Source organism: Schistocerca gregaria, chromosome 8, assembly GCF_023897955.1.
Source record: "Schistocerca gregaria isolate iqSchGreg1 chromosome 8, iqSchGreg1.2, whole genome shotgun sequence".
NCBI classification, from domain to species: Eukaryota; Metazoa; Arthropoda; class Insecta; order Orthoptera; family Acrididae; genus Schistocerca; species Schistocerca gregaria.
This window is the reverse complement of record NC_064927.1, coordinates 22,137,444-22,145,431: the sequence shown is the minus strand read 5'-3', so window position 1 is coordinate 22,145,431 and position 7,988 is coordinate 22,137,444.

Here is a 7,988-nt window from a genome sequence, read left to right as displayed (position 1 = left end):
TGTCTTTCTGATTATTACCCTTATAACTAGTACTTAGTTCTTCAATAAGTGGCTTCTTATGATTATTCTTACAGTTAATTGGTTCATTAACCTCCACTTGACTTAAAGCTACTATCTCTGTCTGTTTTACGTTATCCTCCCTAAATTTTGTAGCAACAACATTTATGTTAGGTGGTCGTTCAGGCTGCTTTCTTATGAATGGTTTTGCCAGCGGATTTAACTTTAAACGCTGTTGCCTACGATCGCCAGCACACTCGTAGACAATTAATGGTTTTCCGAGCGCGGTGCGTCATCACTATGCCTCCAGCTGACCGCCTCACCTCCTGACATCTGTCGGCCGCTGTCATACTGCTCGCGTTCATTGAACCTGTTAACATATGTTCTTCCTCTACCACGTGAACTGCCACGGTATCCGCCGCCTCTCTGAACACCCATCCTATTAATGTTTACATCCGCGCGATTGTCATTCTGCCTAGCAGGCGGGCGATGCTCCCTCCTCATGTTTTCTTCTTCTTTTTGGACGGATTCAACCCTTTCTAAATACTGTACGAACTTGTCAATGTTATCTCGGGGCGCAGATATGATCTTAGTTTTCCAGTTCCACGGTAGCTTATTTTCTACCCCTAATATGATCTGTTCTGTTTCTAACTTATTACTAAGGTAGGACAGAGTTGTTACCCACCTTTGAACAAATCGTTTGATGCCCTCTCTCTTGGGGTCATACTTCTCTCCCGACCAGAACCGATTAAGAACATCCATCTGTTTTCTCTTTCCCCAGTATTCCTCAAAGAACGCTAATTTAAATTCTGACAATTTCGCGTATTTTTCAGAGGCTAAATTCCCCCATACTCTGGCCTCTCCCATCAAATTTGAAGTGATAAAGCCTATCTTTTGTTTATCGCTCCATACTTTCGGCAAAACGTCTTCAAAATCGTTCCAAAATTCTCTGGGGTGCATGTTCTTACTTGGGTCAAATTTTAAAAACTGTCTGTGGGTAACATACGCAACCTCGGTAGATTCAATTATTCCACTGGAAATTATACTACCACTATGGTTAGAAACACACTGTTCTACTTTGGTTAGTCTGCATTCATGCCCACAAAGTTGCTCATTCACACTTTCACTGAAATGGCTTATGTGAGTCTCTAAATTATTGATCTTATTTACAACTTGCTCTCCAAATTTCTCACACCGAATTTTGGTATCATTTACTTTACATTCTAAGGCGGCATGATTAATTTCATTGGAATTCTCTACCACTTTTATGTGCTCACATACTTTATCTAATTCTGCATCAACATGGGATTTAAATTGCTGTTGATCCTCAGTAACCTGTTCGATTCGTGTCGTCAATTCACTTTGCACTTGAACAATATTTTCTGTACATTCTAGTTTAACCTGCTGCATTTCAACATTTACTTTACTACTGAGCACTGCTAAATCTTGCTTCCAACAGTCTCTGAGATCGGATATTTTGGAATCTAAATCAGCGCCCATTTTAGTCATCTCATTACTTAAATCAGATCCTAATTTAGACATTTTTGAATCCATTTTACTTGACATATTAGTTTCCATTTGTGACATATTAGTTTCCAATTTTGATATACTGGAATCCATCTTACTTGACATATTGGAATCCAACACGTTCATCTTAGTTAATAGATTCATCAGCATACTGGCGACATTATCCTTCGCCCCCTCATTTGCTGATACAATGTCCCTATTAACATTAACTACCGGCATGGGTAACTGTAACTCACTGGGCACTGACATATTTGGATCTGACTCAAAACTATAATTAACATAGGATGAATCAGTCAAACTACTACTGAAATTGGGTTGAGACACGTCTAAACTAAAATTCATGGGGTCATTTTCCCCTGTCTCCATCCCACTATCACAACTTAGTTCCGCCTTTTTGTCACTTGGTTGAAACTCAGCCATTTTTCTCAGTTTGACTCCACAAACACACAAAGTTTTCAAAAGCACTGTACTTAACTTTGTGCTTCGGCGTGCTGCGTTGCTGCTAGATGAAACTGCGGGTCCGTTCACCATACACTGCAATGCTGTACCAGTTTCCGGGCCCCCGCTCGAATCAGCGCTGCCAACTGCCACTGCTGTCGTCGCCTCTGCGTAGTCTCCGTAGCTCGTCGTCTGCCAGACGCCGTCGTAGACTGCTATTCCAATCGGCGCGTAGTCACCGAAAATTTCTTCCGTTCCGTACAACACATTACAGTTCACGGACACTTTCACTGTCCTTCCTATTCACGTGGCGATATCAATTTGTACGCTACACAGTTCCTACACATAGCGAGCACTTCTGTATTGTCCGGTAATTGTCACTACTGCTTTTTTTGAAATTCACTGGAATTTACTATTTTTATTTCCCGGCCGATGCACCACTTGCGACGGGTCAGGCTCTTATCGCGCAGTTTCCTTTCCCTGAAAGAAAATCCACCTACCTCGTTTCTTAGGTAGTTGCTGCACTCGCCTCTCCTGATAGCAGCTACTGGAAAAATTGCAGAAAAGCAGTGTTGAAGAAACTGCAATTTAATAGCCGCTCACCGGAGGCCGCGATACATGTTTGCTGAAATACAATCTATGAGCAATCTTCCTAAATAAATTGAATTATTGGAATGGTAGTAATTGTTTACTCAAACGAGAACGCGAAGTTGGTAATTCTATTTAAGCTCTTTATTGTCTTTAAGCCTGATCATCAGCCCGCTAATCTACGTTTGAAGAAAGTTCAGTTCACAATTCTATCCACACTCAAACCCCGCCAGAATTAGCTTTCAAAGTTACGGAATTTACTTAACTGCAACACAGACGATTTTCTAACATACACGTTTGCAGTCGATGTTCAATAATAGTTCGTTTTTTAACGTTAATGCTCGCCATAAGCACTTAGTAAAAGTTTACGAAGTACCGCCACGCTTTTAATTATTAAAGTTACTCGCGTCTTTCGCGGAACGAAAAGTCACAACTCGCTCAAACTCACACTACGCGTTACTGGACTCTTCCAGTCTCAAATCGCACAGTACCGAACCGATGAAGCCGTTTTATGACTTCATTTTACACATTATTCGCGAGGACACATCAAGCATGTCTCTTCTCGATCACAATTCCTTCGCGACTCTCATCCACTCGCGACTCACTCTCCTAGTCTGCTAACCGTCCTCGCATCTCATTGGCTCACACATCACACAGCCAATCAGAATTAACTCTTTGGGTGCGCCTCGCGCCAAAATCTAGCACGCACCAGTCATGACTTCTGAATCATTTACGTCATGATTTCTTGTTACACAAAATTTACTGTATAATTTAACAAACCGAAAGGAAAACTAGACTTTACTTTATTTCCAGAAATTATTTAAATACTCGCGAACGTTCTGGCTGCTTGTACAATACCATACACTCTTGGACATCCGACATTCACTAAGATGGGGAACCACTGGCGACTCTGTTCCCACGGTTACATCGTCTGAACACTTGCGAGTTCCAACCTAGATTTTATACACTTGCAAAGAATGGCGAATGTCCCTCTTTCATTCACTCAGGCACACTCATTCACTCCCACCTACTCATATAAAATAACTGTTCACAAAAATTCAAAACATTTATGGTTTTAACAAAGTTATAGGTGAATTTCTAAAAGTAAAATTCTCAAAATAAATACAAAAGCACGGAAGGTGATTTTGTTTCATAGTTGGATGGTCACTGAAGGTGATCTATACATAATGGTATTTATTTAGACTCGAAAATTGTAGAAATTTGCGTTTTCTGTAAGATTTTTCTAATTTCCAAAATATGCAGGTTTCAAAGCTCAAATTTGGATGACTTATTTTTATTCATAACAGAAACTAGTATATTAACTTTTAATTCCCTCAGGTTCCTCAGTTAGAAGTTATTAAAGATGAAAGTTCCACGTTATACACGCGGCTAGTTAGCGCACAGGTCTTACATTCTCACGGTACAGACATGCCATATGGTCGTGACGTCAGACGAACGGACACCGGTAATCTGCCCGCTACAGCACATATGCTAATCTGATGGCTACTTTACAGTCTGTCTACATTTCACAGTAAATATTTGATAGAAAACTGTGCGCTCGCACTAGTTGCGACGCCACACTCCCATGGAGGAAAGTGCGCATGGTGACTGTTGTATTCACTCCCGATGCAATTTCTGTGTTTCATCAACACTCTGATAGACCACAGATTACTGAATGCCCCCATATGTGCATCGGAAACTATACAGGTGTTCCAGGGAACGATGAAAGCGTAAACTGTTTGAGAAATTACTCCCATGCAGGGTAGTATGCATGGTGACTTTTGTATTCAATCCCGATGCACTTTCTGTGTTTCATCAACACTCTGATAGTCCACACTTTACAGAATGCCTCCAGATGTGCATCGGAAACTACTACTGATCTTAAAGGGAACAATCAAAGCGTAGACTCTTTGAGACATTACTCACATGGAGGAAAATGCGCATGATGACTGTTGTATTCAATCCCGAGGCCATTTCTGTGTATCATCAACACTTTGAAGGTCCACAGATATCAGATTGACACCAGATGTGAGTCGTAAACTACTACTTGTCTTCCAGGGAACGATCAAAGCGTAGACAGTTTGAGACATTACTCCCATGGAGGAAAGTGCGCATGGTGACTGTTGTATTCAATCCCGAGGCAATTTCTGTGTTTCATCAACACTCTGATAGACCACAGATTACTGAATGCCCCCATATGTGCATCGGAAACTATACAGGTGTTCCAGGGAACGATGAAAGCGTAAACTGTTTGAGAAATTACTCCCATGCAGGGTAGTGTGCATGGTGACTTTTGTATTCAATCCCGATGCACTTTCTGTGTTTCATCAACACTCTGATAGTCCACACTTTACAGAATGCCTCCAGATGTGCATCGGAAACTACTACTGATCCTAAAGGGAACAATCAAAGCGTAGACTCTTTGAGACATTACTCACATGGAGGAAAATGCGCATGATGACTGTTGTATTCAATCCCGAGGCCATTTCTGTGTATCATCAACACTTTGAAAGTCCACAGATATCAGATTGACACCAGATGTGAGTCGTAAACTACTACTTGTCTTCCAGGGAACGATCAAAGCGTAGACAGTTTGAGACATTACTCCTATGGAGGAAAGTGCGCATGGTGAATGTTGTATTCAATCCCGAGGCAATTTCTGTGTTTCATCAACACTTTGATGGTCCACAGATTACGGAATGCGTCCAGATGTGCATCGGAAGCTACTACTGGTATTGCAGGGAACGATCAAAGCGTAGACTGTTTGAGACATTACTCCCATGGAGGAAAGAGCGCATGGGGTCTGTTGAATTCAATACCGATGCAATTACTGTTTTTCATAAACACTCAGATAGTCCACACATTACAGAATGCCCGCAGATGTGCATCGGAAACTACTACTGGTCTTCCTTGGAACGATCAAATCGTAAACTGTTTGAAACATTACTCCCATGGAGGAAAGTGCGCATGGTGACTGTTGTATTCAATCCCGATGCAATTTCTTTGTTTGAACAACACTCTGATAGTTTACAGATTACAGAATGCCTCCAGATGTGCATCGGAATCTACTACTGGTCTTCCGGGGAACGATCAAAGCGTAGACTGATTGTGACATTACTCCCATGGAGGAAAATGCGAATGATGACTGTTGGATTCAATCCCGAGGCAATTTCTGTGTTTCATCAACACTTTGAAGGTAAACAGATTACAGAATGCCTCCAGATGTGCATCGGAAACTACTACTGGACTTGCATTGAACGATCAAAGCGTAGACTGTTTGAGACATTACTCCCATGGAGGAAACTGCGAATGGTGACTGTTGTATTCAATCCCGATGCAATTTCTGTGTTTCATCAACACTCTGATAGTCCACACATTACAGAATGTCTCCAGATGTGCATCGGAAACTACTACTGATCTTAAAGGGAACAATCAAAGCGTAGACTGTTTGAGACATTACTCACATGGAGGAAAATGCGCATGATGACTGTTGTATTCAATCCCGAGGCAATTTCTGTGTATCATCAACACTTTGAAGGTCCACAGATATCAGATTGACACCAGATGTGAGTCGTAAACTACTACTTGTCTTCCAGGGAACGATCAAAGCGTAGACAGTTTGAGACATTACTCCCATGGAGGAAAGTGCGCATGGTGACTGTTGTATTCAATCCCGAGGCAATTTTTGTGTTTCATCAACACTTTGATGGTCCACAGATTACGGAATGCGTCCAGATGTGCATCGGAAGCTACTTCTGGTATTGCAGGGAACGATCAAAGCGTAGACTGTTTGAGACATTACTCCCATGGAGGAAAGAGCGCATCTGGTCTGTTGAATTCAATACCGATGCAATTACTGTTTTTCATAAACACTCTGATAGTCCACACATTACAGAATGCCCCCAGATGTGCATCGGAAACTACTACTGGTCTTCCTTGGAACGATCAAATCGTAAACTGTTTGAAACATTACTCCCATGGAGGAAAGTGCGCATGGTGACTGTTGTATTCAATCCCGATGCAATTTCTTTGTTTGAACAACACTCTGATAGTTTACAGATTACAGAATGCCTCCAGATGTGCATCTGAAACTACTACTGGTCTTCCAGGGAACGATCAAAGCGTAGACTGATTGAGACATTACTCCCATGGAGGAAAATGCGCATGATGACTGTTGTATTCAATCCCGAGGCAATTTCTGTGTTTCATCAACACTTTGAAGGTAAACAGATTACAGAATGCCTCCAGATGTGCATCGGAAACTACTACTGGTCTTGCATTGAACGATCAAAGCGTAGACTGTTTGAGACATTACTCCCATGGAGGAAACTGCGAATGGTGACTGTTGTATTCAATCCCGATGCAATTTCTGTGTTTCATCAACACTCTGATAGTCCACACATTACAGAATGTCTCCAGATGTGCATCGGAAACTACTACTGATCTTAAAGGGAACAATCAAAGCGTAGACTGTTTGAGACATTACTCACATGGAGGAAAATGCGCATGATGACTGTTGTATTCAATCCCGAGGCAATTTCTGTGTATCATCAACACTTTGAAGGTCCACAGATATCAGAATGACACCAGATGTGAGTCGTAAACTACTACTTGTCTTCCAGGGAACGATCAAAGCGTAGACAGTTTGAGACATTACTCCCATGGAGGAAAGTGCGCATGGTGACTGTTGTATTCACTCCCGATGCAATTTCTGTGTTTCATCAACACTTTGAAGGTCCACAGATTACAGAATGCCTCCAGATGTGCATCGGAAACTACTACTGGTCTTCGAGGAAACGATCAAAGCGTAGACTGTTTGAGACATTACTCCCATGGAGGAAAGTGCGCATGGTGACTGGTGTCTTCAATCCCGAGTCAATTTCTGTGTTTCATCAACACTTTGAAGGTCCACAGATTACAGAATGCCTCCAGATGTGCATCGGAAACTACTACTGGTCTTCGAGGAAACGATCAAAGCGTAGACTGTTTGAGACATTACTCCCATGGAGGAAAGTGCGCATGGTGACTGTTGTATTCTATCCCGAGGCAATTTCTGTGTTTCATCAACACTTTAAAGGTCCACAGAATACAGTATGCCTACAGATGTGCATCGGAAACTACTACTGGTCTTGCAGGGAACGATCAAAGCGTAGACTGTTTGAGACATTACTCCCATGGAGGAAAATGCGAATGGTGACTGTTGTATTCAATCCCGATGCAATTTCTGTGTTTCATCAACACTCTGATAGACCACAGATTACTGAATGCCCCCATATGTGCATCGGAAACTATACAGGTCTTCCAGGGAACGATAAAAGCGTAAACTGTTTGAGAAATTACTCCCATGCAGGGAAGTGCGCATGGTGACTTTTGTATTCAATCCCGATGCACTTTCTGTGTTTCATCAACACTCTGATAGTCCACACATTACAGAATGC